This window comes from Dermacentor silvarum, chromosome 10 (genome assembly GCF_013339745.2).
Source record: "Dermacentor silvarum isolate Dsil-2018 chromosome 10, BIME_Dsil_1.4, whole genome shotgun sequence".
Classification (NCBI taxonomy): Eukaryota; Metazoa; Arthropoda; class Arachnida; order Ixodida; family Ixodidae; genus Dermacentor; species Dermacentor silvarum.
The window spans coordinates 80,189,574-80,206,074 of NC_051163.1; positions in this window are offsets into that span (position 1 = coordinate 80,189,574).

The window sequence follows — 16,501 nt, forward strand, 5'->3', positions numbered from 1 at the left end:
ATTCACTTACTAACTAAATAAACAAGCACGGTGTCATGCGCGCCCAGGTAAACATGAACACATCTCGCTCGATGACCACGGGAGCTCGTCAAAACGCTGGAGTGATAAAGCGCACCAACGGCAGCGAGCAAAATGACCTTCGCGGTGACTCTGGCTTTAACGCGAACTAAACGTCGAAAGCGCAGCGCATACGAAGCTGCCGGAACTCGGCGAATGCACTTTGGCCCATCGCAGATCGCTTTGAAGATGAGGCTTCTGCGGGCGCAAAATTCGGCAGCGTCGCAGATTGCTTTCAAGATAGCTCCGTGAGCAGCAGCCGCGTAAAGGCCGTTTCACATGGTGCGATTTTCGTCGCACCGGAAGTGCGATTTCCGTCGCATTCGATGAAAATCGCAGTCGCACGGCGGATTCTGCGATTTCCGGCTGCGACCAATCGGTTGGTCGCAGCGTCGCAATGATCGCTGCGATTTTTCCGTCGAAATTGCGCAGAGAGCTATTTCGCGGTCTGTTTTGAAAATGGCGTCAGTCGCTCAACACAACGTTTATAGATACTTTTTTGTCTATAAATGTTGGCTCAACAAACCTCGAACAGTGAAATAATTGAGTGGAGCCGTGGATTGCGCAATCGGTACGTACCATCAGCACCGACACGCGAACAGTGCAGATAAAAACTTGTAGGTCGGATTCGGTTCTGTGATTTCTATGCGTTTGTTGACACGCTACGTTGCTAATCACGCGATGTTGTTTTTTAGGTTGGCTTCGGGTGATAGAACGTACTTTTGCGTGATTTTCCGTTATTCACAGGTGCTGCGAGTTGGTAAATACTACGAGGTGTCCCTCACGGGAAGGCATGGCCTTCGGATGTCGTCCTAACTTTCTGGTTGTAGAGACAACTCGCGATATACGAAAACGGCACAGTTTTAGCGCGGTATGCTTTTACGGATGGAACAATTTAAAGAATATGCAACTACGGACAAATGCTACGGTCCATAGGTCACGCTATACGTTTGACCATTTAGTTGCAGTCGGTTAGTTTGGGCTTTCATACGCATTTTCCCCAATGAATTATCTCATTTCAAGGTGCTGTTACTTCCGCTGCGAGAGGAGACTGCTTATCAAGCTCGCAAAGCCAACGTTCAAAGTATATATCGTAATGAATGTTCTACTATAGCATATTTAGCGCTTTGACTGGGAATAAACACTATTGTCAATTTGTTTTCGAAGCCATTCTTAAACAGTTTTTTTTTCATTTTTCTGATGTATCATTTTTCTCCTGCACAAAAACCAATAAACCTTCAGTGCGTTGCAGACTTTGTATCCTTATTGCATCTGTATTAACCCTCACATTAAGAGGTAATTGCATATTTCACTTAATTCAGTGCATCGAATTACTTTTGTTTATGCTGGTTGTAACATATCGCAGTACTCTAAGAAACTACTTCGCCATAAACATCCCTGCATTTTCTTGCTTCTCTGTCTCTACTTCCTGTAAAACACATGCAATAATGCGAAAATCAGGTAAACACCTTGTTTTTATAAGCAGTAGATAACTCATTAAACAAAAGCAGATCAAAATTGTGCAGTGAAGTCAGCCGGTTGCATTCCTTCGTGTGAATGATAGCATCTTTTCATGTGTGGGTGGGTCTTGCATGTCCACAGCTCATAAAGTGTGCACACTCATCACGAGGTATAGGTATTGCCCAACAAGGTGGAGGCAATGTTGCTAATGAGTCTGCACTTACATGTATTACTGCATAAACTCGTATAACCATATCCCATCATTACACAGTCAAGCTTGCTCAGAGTCATATTCACCAAAATTCTACTTATCCGAGCTTCCTCCGACTCATATTCACCAAACTTATACTCGGCCGAGCTTGATCTGACTAGTATTCATCAAAATTCTACTCAGGCGAGCTTGCACTGAGTCATATTTACCAAAAATCAACTTGCTGAGCTTTCTTTGACTCATATTCACCAAAATTATACTCAGATGAGCTTGCTCTGACTTATGTCCATCAAAATTCTACTCAGGCGAGCTTGCATTGAGTCAGATTCACCAAAAATCTACTTGCCGAGCTGCTTTGACTCATATTCACCAAAATTACACTCAGATGAGCTTGTCCTGACTATCACGTGACAATATTCACTAAAAGTTTACTCAACCGAGCTTGCTCTTACTCGTATTCACCAAAATTCTACTCAGCCAGGCTCACACGAACTCAGACTAATGGTTAGTTCGAAGTCTTAGTGAGCCGACGTTTGAGTGAGTTCATCGAGCTATGTATACATTACGTTATGTGACCTGGGCGGTGAATAGGCAAATATTGCACATGAGTACGTGTTGCATCGGATGAAATAAGGACAACTGTACACATTGCAGTTAGCTTTCTAGAGTTAATTGACCTTTGCGTGAAAGTTTCGCCTCATGTCGATTCAAGCAAGTTATTGGGTCTGCATCATATTTTTGCCAATGCTGCTGGCTATCTTGGCCATTACTGGGTGGCCACGGTTTGTACATTTCAACACAAAGGGGAATAAATGACTGTGGTGCAATGTATTAAAAAAAGATGCTTGCATCACTGCAAGTACAGCAGTCAGACTACGATACCAATACATGCACATAATATGTACACAAATGCTAAATACACAGAGAGACGGAATCAGCTAGCCATCACCTATTGAAAAAAAAAGAAAGGAAAAGCACAGGCCAGTGTTGCAAGGGGGACCACGTATAACCATTCCCCTTGCCAGGTACATGGGCTATAGGAGAAACACACGCGCAACCTAGCAGTTACCTCGAGGTAGCAGCTATGGACGCTTTTGCATTCGCAGCTGGCGCCCGTAGGCGCCCGTTCCTACGGTGGGCATCGGCGTCACTCGGCGTACCCGAGCGAATGAGCACAGCGCAGGATTAAAAAGTGCGGAGCGCAGCGGGGGATGAAAGACGGTGAAAGCAAAGAGAGCGTGAAGAGGAAAGTGGAGGAGGAGGATGCAGCGGAAGCATGAGGACGAAAGCGGCAGAGGAGAGCATGGCAAAATGATGAGGAGAAAAGCGGGGGGTGAGCCGTCTTTCATGGCAGCGACCAGGCATGCGGTGAGTGCGTCCAACATATATTGAAACAAAGCGCCGGCGGGAGCTTCGTACACACTGCGTATGCGCTACTTCGCCGGCGCCGCCGCCGCTTGAAAATGCTCTGCGCGAGAGGCACGCGTTCCCGTGTTCACGCTTTCTTTCTGAACAATGCGCGACCCAACCAGCGGAAATGTATCTGCTGCTGCTGCTAAAGCAGCTGCCCCAGAAGAGGCTCAGCGCCGCCGCCGCCGCGAGGACCCTGTCCTTTCATTTCAAATTCATTGCCACAATATATCGCAAATGCAAAACACCAGACAGCTGTGCTCAACAGTCGCATCAGGGAGCATCGTAGTCGTCGGTGAAATATTTTTCTTTATTATGTGTACCTTATTTTTCAATTTTACGTTCTGTTTGCTGCATCGTGACGATTTCTCTTAGAAGGGGGGGGGGGGGGGGAGGCATTGACGCTCGTTCTTGTTCATCATTTTCCAGTGACCGTTTTTCGCCAGCTAACGAATCCTCCAATGTTATCCCTCAGCGCAAGGCGTGCCTTCATGTATCGGAGCTTTCTAGAATGTTGACAAATATATAGCAAGGGATCCATGCCGAATTAGAGTACATTCCCGACGCGAATAGTGCTGCGCATTCTGAATGCACGCGAGTCCCACCGATAAGGCTGAAATCTACGCCGAGATATGTACTTATAGAAAATCTGCTGAACCCTTAGATCTTATTTCCAAGACCTACGACTGTGCTAGCCACTATGGTTTTACTATGTGTGTTACTTGTCTGTCTGGGTGCAAGTACGCCCAATAAGGCGTTATCTTCTTGCCTCATGCCTTTGACAGAGCCTTATCCTTCGCCATCACCACAACGTGACAATAAAATCACGACATTGCCCCGCACTCAATTGACATTGCTTGCAGGTAAGCATGTTTTTATGTCTTTACAGGCGGACGTGTTCGTAGGAAAAAGCGTTTGCATGTGTTATATGAGTGTTATTTGGGGGTCCTGTAAGGAACACACATTCCACCTAGACCACCTTTTGTTTGCATAAAATTAATACTAGTGCTGGCGTCGTAGATAAATATTTGAGGGTTGATTAAGGACTTTGGAGAAACATAATATCATAGCAAATTCCTGCCTCTTTACGGGCACTATACTTCCTTCTCCAATATACGGGAATGACTTGTAACAACATACAAAGCACGTAGAACAGTTTTCCGCTTCCCTAAAAGAAAGAAATGTCCAACGAGTTTATAATTGGAGGTAATAAGAATAATGCGGAGTATTTTGTGCAGGCCATGTTTCACTTCTGTGGGTTATTCAGCCTTTTGAGGATAATTACTTGTTGCTTCTTGCAAAATAATTAACGCCGTTGTAAGAGCGCGTACAAGTGTTGATTCAAGCTCTAAAGCAATTGAACTAGGCGATGAGTTTCTATTTTCACGAAGATTGGGAGCACGCTCATGTTTTAGATATGTGGGTATTTGCGAGCCTAAGAGATATATTTAGAGGGATGCGTTGGGAGCGTTCTTGCTTTGCTTATATGGTACTCAAATTAAGATAGCGCACGCCAAATACCCATGTTTTCCAAGCGTCCAGTGGGAACTGAACGTGCCACCGAGTTCATACATTTTGAATAGTGCGGAGCAAACCTGTAAGCTGTATTGCAACGGGAAAGCAAAAAAAAAAAAAAAACAACGAGTATAACAAGCTGAACAAAAGAAGAAAGAAATTCTGCATATCGCGCGCTCTCTCAGAAATAGCTGTATTATTGTTGAGGCAACAACAACAGCTGTACGCGACTGTTGTATGAGCCAGCAAGGGAAAATGGTGCATTGTTACAAAGGATTGTAGATTTTACTGACAAAGGCGTCTCTGAGTCACCATGGCGAACTTTTCAGGGTCAACGGAACATTTATTTAACAATAAAACGAGTTGAATCACAGGACACGACGTGATTGCGGCACCACAGCGCCACAGTATGATGAGAGTATGACTGCAAATTTTGCCGAATGAAGGCGTCCCATATCTTCTCCCCTCATTTTGAGCTAGAAGCTGCACGTGTTCACTGTTTATGAGAAAATTGTTCCTACGAAACGCGATTCACGCACCAAGCGCTTTAAAGCGCTAGGATGCGTGACCTGATCTCTTAAAATCATAGGCAGCGGTACAAGGTGAATTTTTGAAAAATAAAAATAATGAGAGGTATACAAAAATGATGGATAAAGAACATGTATGATCAAGCAGGCTAGGTGACTATTTGTCGCCGTCCCGTTTCAAAGGGGATGCCAATAAATCATCATCATCATCATCATCATTGCACGTATCTGCTTTTTTAAGCATAGAGACGCATGCTTAAAAACGCCGAAAAGTTCTATCACCAGGGTTATGTTCAAGTCAAACCATCCCAAATATAATGTTTTAATCTTTCTTTTCTTTCTGTGATTTTACGTGCCAAAAGCAGTTTTGATTATGAGGCACGCCGTAGTGGAGGGCTCTGGATTAATTTTGACCACCTGGGGTTCTTTAACGTGCACTACAACGCAAGCACACGGGCGTTTTTGTATTTCGCCTCCATCGAAATGCGGCCGCCGCGGCCGGGATTAGATCCCGCGATATCGTGCTCAGCAGCGCAACGCCTTAGGTGACTGAGCCACCCCGGCGGGTGATATAATGTTTTAAGTTGTGCGTATTATATATATATATATATATATATATATATATACACCTTTGAAGGTCGCAGTAAACGCTCCACAAGGGGCCAAGAACGGCGTACGCTATCAAAGCGGGGGAAAGACTTCCGCTTGAAAGGACACCAAAACACAGATTTCAAGGATCGTATTTGTCTGAAATTGTTACCAACGCGTACGATAGCTCTACTCGTACATGCATTTCCGCGGTCAATACGATCAACCGAGCATGCTGCCACAAAACATATTACACTACACGTCGTCCTAACTAAGTGAACAAGAACAATGGCCGTGAGCGCATGAAATCGTTCATTGTTGCTTCGCCAGGGTAGCCTACGAACTCTTTACAGTTGCTGTTTTGTTGTCGTAAATGTCGACAGACGGGTCATGATCATCACAAGCCTCTATTTATGCTCCAGGATGAAGGCCTCGCCCGACGATCTCCAATTACCCTTTCCTTACGCCAGCTGATTTATGCTTCAGCCTGCAAATTTCCTAATTTCTCCAGTCCACCTAATTGTCAGCTGTCCTCGACTGCACTTCCCTTCGCTAGGCAACCATTCTGTAACTCTAATGATCCACCGGCTATCTGCCCCATGCATTGCATGGCCTTCCCAGCTCTATTTCTTTATATCAACTATAAACTTGGCTATCACCGTTTGCTCTCTGATCTCCACCGCTCTCTTCCTGTCTCTTAACGTTACGCCTACCACGCGACGCTACGAAGTTGTGTGTTGTGTCTTTACAACAATTTACCATAACATAACTGCCAAATTAAAACAAAAATATTATATAAATAAACCAAACCTACAGCTTTTCTGCTCTTCCATCATACAGTGGAAGGGTTCTGAATTTTTTTAGTCTCGCCTAATACGTTCTTTCTTTACGTTGTGCTAAACCAAGCTCTAAGGAAGGTTTATATTCAGCTGGGGTAATAAAATTTGCCCAAGAGGAATACAAAAAAAAAAAAAAAAAAAAAAAACAGAAGGCAGGCCGATTAGACGGTAAATATTACTATCGAGCTAGTTACTGTAGGGCTCACGACTTTATTTGTGCTGGTCGTCTCATATGGTAGAGGGATATTTCCAAGGTGTCCTGGGAAATGAAGTTTGACAAGTATAAGATTGGAAGCTGCAGGTGCCATATTTCCAGCCCCTGCAGCTTTGAAAGCCTACAAGTTTTGAAAATATGTGGTTATTTCAACTTTACTTTTTTGCGGTATTTCAATTTTTTATTCGAATTATGATTAGTCATTGATCATTCTAGTCTTTATTCGATTATTTCCATTCAATGCAGGATCTTTCATCGAATAACTGGTTAATCGAAACTTTTGCCCGCCACTTAAAAAGGTTGAAACACAGTTTTCTTCTTCTGCATGAACCTATTTTAATGTTTCAGAGGGGGAACCAAGTTAGAAATACACGTGTATAAAGTTTGAGAAAGAACATTCTTTGATTTGTCACAGACTAAATAGAATTCGCACTAGTGGACTTTGAAAATATAAACAATATATATGATAAAATGGCACTTAGAGGACTACCCCTCAGGCTTGGTGAAATAACATAGTCCGTGGGTAGGTAGCATACACTGCTGTGAACGTCTCAACCAAGCAATATCCCGGCCGCCGCGGGATGCCGTCACGAGTCCACTGGCTAAGCGCACTGCGGCTCATTGAGGACAACCGCATTTGGCTTACGTATAGCCCGTCGTAGGCACCAAAATCGGAAGCCGTGGAGCCTACTTTAAATTTCAAAATGAAATTTGAACTGCGTGCCACAGTGACATTTATAAGGCGGAGAGTTTTGGCCGCGCCCCACTGTGCCCTAGCCTTCTCAGGGCAAGGCATTGAATAATGAACAGGAGCACAGCAGAGGCCATGTTTGAGTGAGCGAGTGAGTGAGGGAGTGAAATAACTTTTATTAGAGGTTCGGCGAGGACGCGAACTCGTCGCGCACCCGGCTAGATAACTCCGCTTCTGCTGAACGCATTGAAGTAATTTTTGCGGCAAAGTGCTTCTGAAACAGCCTATTTGAGTTCAAAGGCGCTTCTGTACTTCAATAAAAAGTGGTTCAGGGCCCCTGCAACATATGTGGTACTAGTGAATCCCTCCACAGCACAGTTTAACAAGAAATAAGAAAATATTCCCAAAGTTAAAGGTGAAGTCCAAGTAAAATATGCAAGAAATAGCAATATGCACAGGGGAAAAGAAAATTACTTGTTTAGGAGTTTAAGCCACATGCTATATTCTGCAGAGCGAATAAATGTAAATTGGTTGGGATGTTCGGGTGAAACAGACAACTTCTTAGAACGACCCCACAACCAGCATGCCAGAATAAACGCTCGGAAGCTATCGATTTGCTGGAATCTACATGAACTCCATCTCTATATCAAGTACAGGCTCCGAACCGGCGCGAATGCTGTGCCACATCTTTAGTGGACAGGAAGGGACACGACGATCATCGACTCGGTTGCGATAGTATGCCTTGAATTGCGAGGGCATTTGAAGCCTCCGGCTTCGGGCGGCGTGGTGGCAAGTGCGATGTGGTGGAAGAGAGGGGAGGAAGCGCGCGGCTTGGCGTCACTCGTGAATCAGAAAAACAGTCGACAGTCGCTCCGCCACAGACACGCAGTCACTGCCTCGTGCTCCGACATTCTAATACTATGTCAAAATTTTCACGCAACTCCGGTCAAACCCTCGAAAAGATTGATCGAAGATGTCTAGTCGATTAAGTCGATTAAATGAAAGGCGGACATCGATGAAGATGAATCGTTTTACGGCATAGTTTTAATCGATTAATCGTTCATCGATATTACCAAACCGAATTGCAAGTGCTCAAAGGAAAAAGCTTCACTGGAAATTGTGGGGGATTCCGAAACGGTCGTAAAGGTATATGTTATGTTCTTAGAAAGAGATGTATTTAGACAATATCACAATCGATTCACCGATATTACATGAATAGGCCTAACGCCAGTGCACATCGCTTGTAGTTAGTGAAAAGACGACTCAGAACCTGTGCTATTCTTGTTATACGTAAAAAGGGACATGCACTGAGCGCTCAGACTATGTGTGGTACTGACATTTAAGATTTGATTGAAATAATTTTCACAAAGAGTGAAATAAAGTGTACCACACAGTTTCTGACCTCATCCAGAGCGACTAGTGGTTCGCCGAAGGAATATCCAATTTATATTTAGCTGATTTGAAAAATGAGTTTTTGCTGAGAATGACACTGTAATAAAGGTACGATAGCTCACTGTTTGAACATGAAAATTAAATATTAAAGCGACGACATTATTTATCTACTTCGCCTGCTTTGAATGGCCGTAGCCATATCTCTCAATATAACCACGATGAGAGTAGAGCCAGAAAGGGACAGTTCAGATGAGAAAGCGGAGTTAAAGAGCTCGGTTCGTTGACAAGCGCGTGGAGACGTCACGCGCTAGAGGAGTTAGAGGAGCCACTGAGGGAAGCGTCCCATCTGGAGCAGGCACTTCCGCCTGAAGGCGCGGCCGCTTAAGGGATAACCTACATTGTAACCAAGGTGCAGCCATGATACTAGGGATAGCGGAAGTTGCTACAGATTTTCAACTAGGGCCGTTGTGTTTACAACAAAATGTGCTCTTTAGTGGTATCATTTGGCATTGTGGTTGGCAACGAGATTGCCACTTCATCTGTCAGCTGATGTGCACATAAGATTTCATTATTGACGGATGACATGGGCATATGCAACAGGTTACTCAAGGGAGCTCTCACTGACCTTGGCGTTTATCTTTAGTGGTTTCAGCTAAAAAACAGCGCTAAAAACACGAAATTTGATGGACTCAACAAACGAGGTCGCGTTAGAACCCTCTTAGGTCTCACTGCATTTTTTATCACTTCACGCCAAATCAACCACTGTCAAGCGGGCAGTTGTGAACATGTATCTATTCTGGCCTTTAGCTGCAGGTAAACTGCAATTCATGTACCCAGTACTTCCACTTATGTAGGCACACTGTTACATAGTTACACTGAGCGCGCCTGTACGACGAATGTTGACAAAACTCGATAGTTTATTACAGTACATGCATGCTGGTGCTCATATGTTCTACTACGTAACTTTGTTTCAGCAGCATTCATTTACGAGTCCTCTGTACTTTGTTTGAATACGGCATCTGCATTTGTGTCGCAAGCATGCAAGCGTTATGCCACGTGTTGGTGCTGCTACTTCCAGGTAAACTATATTCTTTCTTTTTTCTTCAAACGTGCAGTATAAACAGCTTTACATCACACACCACCGTCTGGTGGCTAAATTTTCCTCCTTCTTCTTAGATCTTTTATTACTGCCCTGGATTTCCTCGTTCCTTTCAGACCACACTCAGTTTACTGTTGTTGGCAACCATCGCTCAAACACCTCCAATGTTATTTCCGAGGTACCTCAAAGCTGTGTCCTTGGGCCACTTTTATTGTTAAATTTTATAAACGACCCCCCTAGTGGTATTTCGTCCTCAATTCGCCTATTTGCGGATGATTGCGTCCTTTATCGTCGCAGTTCTTAATTGGATTCACGCATTTTTAAGAGACCGTCATCAGTTCGTCTATGCTAATACATATTCATCATCGTTTACGCAAGTCTTTTCTGGTGTCCCCAAAGGCACGGTCCTCAGGCGACTTCTGTTTTTAATATATATTAACGACTTACCCCTTCATGTGTCATCGAAAATGCGCCTCATCGCCGATGATTGTATTCTGCACCGCCCTATAATAGACTCTTCCGATATCTCTATCCTCCAGATCAATCTTCATCATATAGAAGAGTGGTGCAAAATTTGGTTGATGTCTCTCAACGTTAATAAAACTGTACTAATTTCATTTCACCGTCGTCGCAACTTTTCAACTCCTGAATACACCATTAACAACTGTCCTATAAGTCTCAGCGACTCGTTCAAATACTTCGGGTTTCATAATTTCCACAACTTAACATGGGTCTATCATGTTAATAAAATTACTAATTCTGCAAACCGTGTCTTCGGCTATACATCCGTCAAAATCTCCCCCTTGCACCTTCCTCTGTTAAGCTCTTAGCATACAGCACACTCGTCCGCCCAAAACTTGAGTATGCAAGTGCAATATATGACCATTTCCAATTAAACCTAATTATGACACTCGAAGCAGTCCAGAACCAAGCTACTAGATTCAGCTTGAGTGATTATTCCTACAACTCTAGTATCACTGCGCTGAAATCACTACTTGGTCTACCTGCCCTGGCTCATCGCCGCATAAACTGCTCGGCTAAATCTTTATCACAAGTTCTTTCACTGTTCGCCGCCTAAACACGAGCTCATAGTTCCCGTCCATCGCATGTCACGCAACACCCATCCAAACGCCGTCATCCCTCCACGTGCCCACACCACAACATTTCGTCAATCATTCTTTAGTCGTACTGAGCGTGAATGGAATCGCCTTCCCGGCCATATCGCTACGACCACCGACCCTGCAGAATTCAAATCCGCCGTTAAAGAAATCACATGCATCGACGCTAACCCATAGGATTATCGTGTACACGGCTGCGCATCATCATTATTTTATTTATTCCTGCCTTGTATTCTCTAACTTGTATTCATTTGACCTGTATTCACCAACATTTACTGCAGTTATGTTGTATCCCCTGTACCCACCCCTCATGTAATGTCCCTCACCGGACCTTTGAGGTATAATAAATGAATAAATAAATAATTAACTTGTACCACTGACCAGTCACTCCTGCACAGAGACCTCAGCATAATAGAAATCTGGTGGCTGATGAAACTGAATGTATATGCAAGTGTAAAACTATGGAAGTGTCGCGAAAGCGATCCATCCTAAATTATTTCTACTCTTTAAACTCCACGAACCTTGCATGTGCTGATTCGTACCGATATTTAGGCGTCCTTATCACAAACAAACAAAACCGGTCAGAACGCATCATGAAACTAGTAGCAGCCACATCCAAAACACTTGGTTTCCTTAAACGGTCTCTTTCTTTATCCCCAAGTTACATCCGAAAACTTGCGTACGATGTATACGTTAGACCGAAACTGGAATATGCCTGCGCAATATGGAGCCCTCACCAAAGTTATCTAATTGAATTACTTGAAAGCATCCAGAATCGGGCAGCTCGCTTCATCTTCTCTGAATATGATACTCGAGTTAGCGTGACTTCAAATCGTCCCACAGTCTCAACTCATTAGCTCAACGACGAAAGACAGCGCGGCTGGCACTGTTTCATAATCTGTATTACCATCGCCCTGACCTTCGAACCTCCCTTTTAGTACCACCTGTGCGAACATCACGTCGGCTTTTCAATTCCAAGAGTGTGCAGCGTATAACAGGCTTGACAAATGCATTTAATAAGTCATTTTTACCCCTGACCATACAAGAATGGCACTCGCTTCCCGAATCAGTTGTCCATGAACGTTAAATTTCTAATTTGAGGCGGTTAGTGTCAGCTCACGTTTCTAAACTAAAGTGATCAACAGCAGATGTCTTGCTTACCTTGCTGAGCCAAATTTCAAACTGGAATCTCGCTTTGTAGTAGATCGTTAATTTTATTTATATACATTATTTTGTCCTGTACCTTTACATTATTTATTCTAAACTGTGCTCTCATTTTCCTCGCTTCAATATAGTTGTATTATGTGACCACACCTTCTTGTTATTGTACTTGTAATATTGTGCTTCTAATATCCCTATATCAATGTTTTTAAACACAAGCGGAGTCGCATTACATTTATTTTTGTTCTATTGAAATGTATAACCTCAACATGCCTCCTTGTTTGTAATATTTCACTCTTTAATAACATGACCACGCATATACTTTTCTTTCGCTGCCCTCCCCTTATGTAATGCCCACACCCAGGGCCCTTAAGGGACAATAAATGATGATGATGATGATGATGATGATACCCAGATATATTATATGAAATCGCATGCGCCTTTGCACATGTCTATTTATGCTGATATAACCAGGCGCCTACGGCTACTGTGCTGGTGCTAATCTCTGTTGCTACTATAATTCAGCCCGATTTAGAACAGAATTAGTGCGAACTTTGTCAACTGCCTTTTTCGCTATGTCAGCGCTTCATCCAGATTCAATAAAACACCTTACTGGGCTATTTGGTGCACGATTAATTAATAGAATTGTGGCGCAGCAAAAGATGAAGGACGACAGAAAGAACATCAAAAGGCCGCAGTGCGCATATCTGTGTTGCTTCTGCTATTCAACCCGACTGTGTTTCAACACTTACATGAAGGCATATTAGGCTACAATCGCTGCTGTATAAATATTAGTGCACTCTGTCTAACGGTCAAGAAAAATTAAGGGACGCAATCATTATTTATAAGAAAGATTTTACAATTCTTAGGAATGTTTACAAAGAGGGTACCATGGTCCAATATGTTCGTATATTCAAGCCTGCATTTAGAAATGAAGCCCAAATTATGCTCGCGGAAGTTGTTTTCCAGGAAATTTGTCGAGTTAGGCAGAGGCATAAATTCTTGAGATACAATAATCACGAAACGGCTGGTGGGGAAGTGACTCCGCGTGAAAGCGACGATTGATGAACCCCAGTTTTTTTCTTTTCGAGAGTACACTTAATTGTTTAGTGGTGGTTACATACTCATCAACCGAGAGCATGCAGGTCATACAGTAAATCAGTCAACCTCACCATTCATTGACGCAATGAATTGCTCCAAGCGGAGTCATTCACCAGCTCTAATTATAAACCTTTAGTGATGTGTAATGTGCATGAATGTGATCTCAACAACATCATGACTATTGGGACCTAAGGGACAGTACAAATCAAATATGATCAATGAAACAGAACAGGTTAGGTAGCTTCGTCTTTTGTAGACTGCTTGCTTCTGGACCATTGTGCAATTGTACCAACCCAAAAAGTCTTTGATTCTGTCCTAACAGCATTGTGAATGTGCCTCTTTTTTTCTCTCTATTCTCGAAGCAAGCTCCTGGGCAAGCAGCGTGGATGACAAACACAATATAGTGCAAGAAATCTTTGGTGATGTAATGCAGAATAACTTCGCACTGGCTGACATTTACTTCACTCTCCGGCCAGACGGAGCCCCGAAAAACAGTACGCTTTACCGCTTCAACCTGACGTACGGCAAAATCGTTAACATTGGAGATCTACTCACGCCCCAATACAACAGAAAGGTTTGAATAATTTTCTCTAGAATTAATCTCTTAGAATAATTAGAAGGAAGTGAATGAGAGATTTAGTGTAGCTCTTCTTTATATATGTTTGTATTGCTGTGCACAACCTAACAGAGATGCTCAAACTGCAACCCAGCCCTCATTTTATGTCTAAGAAGTGCTTGATAAATCTGTACGCCTTAAAATATCGCTAAAAAGATTACAGTAATGTGCATCATGTAAAAAAAAAACAGAACGCGATAACTCAACTAGACGCGAAGAATGCTGCCTTGAGCACCTCAGCCAAATAATACTCACTGCCATGTACTTGGAAACTTACCTGGCTGTAACGATCGATCATGCTTAACTGGGGCTTCGTCAAAGACGCACCCAGTGTAGATCACGTGATAACGTAATGTCAGCAACCTGCGACATGTGGCTAGGCTTGCGGAAAAGTAAGGACTAAATAGTCAATCATCAAAGACATTAAAAAGCGCCGGAAATCCTAGAATTGCTCACCTGTCTTCGCTTGTATTTAGTGTGACAACGTTGCACGTACGGCGTTCAGTCTGTGATTAAAAAAATTGTTTTGCGCTGGCAGTGCGAGGCAGCCTTCGTAGAGAGAGCGAATGAACAAACGAACGAACGAACGAACGAACGAACGAACGAACGAACGAACGAACGAACGAACGAACGAACGAACGAACGAACGAATGAATGAGCAAACGAACATTTTCCTCGCTCCAACCACATGTAAGTGTCCAGGAACATAGAAGCTCACGCGCAATAGCCACCGACGCCGGAATACGATGCCAGCATACAGAATCGTGGCACCCGCATAGCGCTGCAATGGTGTCTAGATGGGTAGGTGTGCCGACCGAGAGTAGTTCACTTCTCCGCATCATGACGCAGGAGTGGCTCTGCGGACAGTATAACGGTTCAGCTGCGCGCAACGTCGGCTGCGCTGTGTAGACGAGCAGCGTGTTTGAGAATATCTCTGCGTCTAATTTTAGCTTTGATGTGCGCGTTATAGTACTGTTTTGAGCAGTGTAGGCAATGCCAGAATAAGGAATTTGTTATTGTTGTCTAGTCAGAAAACACGAAATGCTGAATTCAAATTTCTAGCTTGGCGATTGGTCTCATTTATTGGTATAAACGGGGCGCTCCAGCCCATTCCAATAAAGACGGAGATGGTTTTTTTTATTGCGATAGCAATTATATGGACACTCAAAAGCAGATTTCTGCCGTCGGCGTCGCCGTCGCCGTCGCTGTCGCCGTTGCCGTCGCCGTCGCCGTCGCCGTCGCCGTGAGGTTCCGTATGACGTCATTTGGAGATGAAATCGTCGCCGCGCGCCGGCTCAGCGCCACGTCGCCGCGCGCCGGACGCTGTATGTGCGAGTGGAAGGGCGCGAGGGGCGCGTCTTTCACAGGGAGTGAACGCGCGGCGGAGAACAAACGCGCGTTCTGCGCCGTGCTCGCTTAAGGGCTGCAGAAGTAGGCGTCTCTTTTCTCCTTTACAATCACCATATATGTAGAGCAAACGCGCCTTCTTCAGACGCGCGAGAGGCCGTGGGGGAGGGGGAGGGAAGGGAGGCGACGTTTAGCTGCGGCACCAAGTGCCTATTTATATCAGAGGCTCCAGCAACAGTCACCAACGCCGCACGCATTTTGAGCTAACGCGGGCAAAACGCCGATGGCGTCGACAACAGTTCTGCGTGTTGTTGCTACCAAAGCCGCTCACCTTACTTCGTATGACATTGCTGTGTTGCTATCGCATTCATTGCTTCGCCCTTAGGGCGAAACTGTGACATTTTTTCATGCATAAAAGAATACTGCAATGGGTTTATACGGTATATGGAAACAGGTTTACGCGATATTTATGCAGCTCCAAAGTTTTAGTTTCGAGAAATCCAGCTATTGTTTTTTATTGCTTGGCATGGTAGCATTTATGCATGGCTTTACTGCCTTGGCATGGCAGCATTTTGTCTACTTCCACAAGGAGGGAGCTAGCTTCTTATGCAGTTTTAATTAGCAGTCGTTACACCATCGTAACCTGGACATAAACATTTGCTCGCACATACGATCACAAGCTCGCAGGACGATGAATTTGGTGAGCGTGATGCTGTTTCCGTTTTTCACGCAAACGGAAAACGCGGCAGCCGTTGTAGCTTCCAATGAATGCCGGGCCCAGCAGCCATGAGACAGAACACCCGAGCTGATGATCTCAGCAAGCGTAGGTGTAGAAATGTGAAAGTTGTCGTCGCCATTTGCACAGGCTTCATTAACATCTCGTTCCTGGGATTTCTCCGCATTCTCAGAAGAGCTTGCTGTCTTAATCACCTGTTGTGATCACGGTCCCAAAGAATTCTTTGTTTTCCTTTTTTTTTTTGGGGGGGGGGGCATCACTTTTGAGAGGTAGGCGGGAGCACCTGGCAGAATTGATGTCACTGCATCGTTGGTAAGCCATGGACGCTCCCATGAAATCACGACAACCACTCCGTTGAGCACATGGGTGAAATCGCGCTGAAGGAAATGTTCTTGAAAGTGTCGCTCGCACACTACCG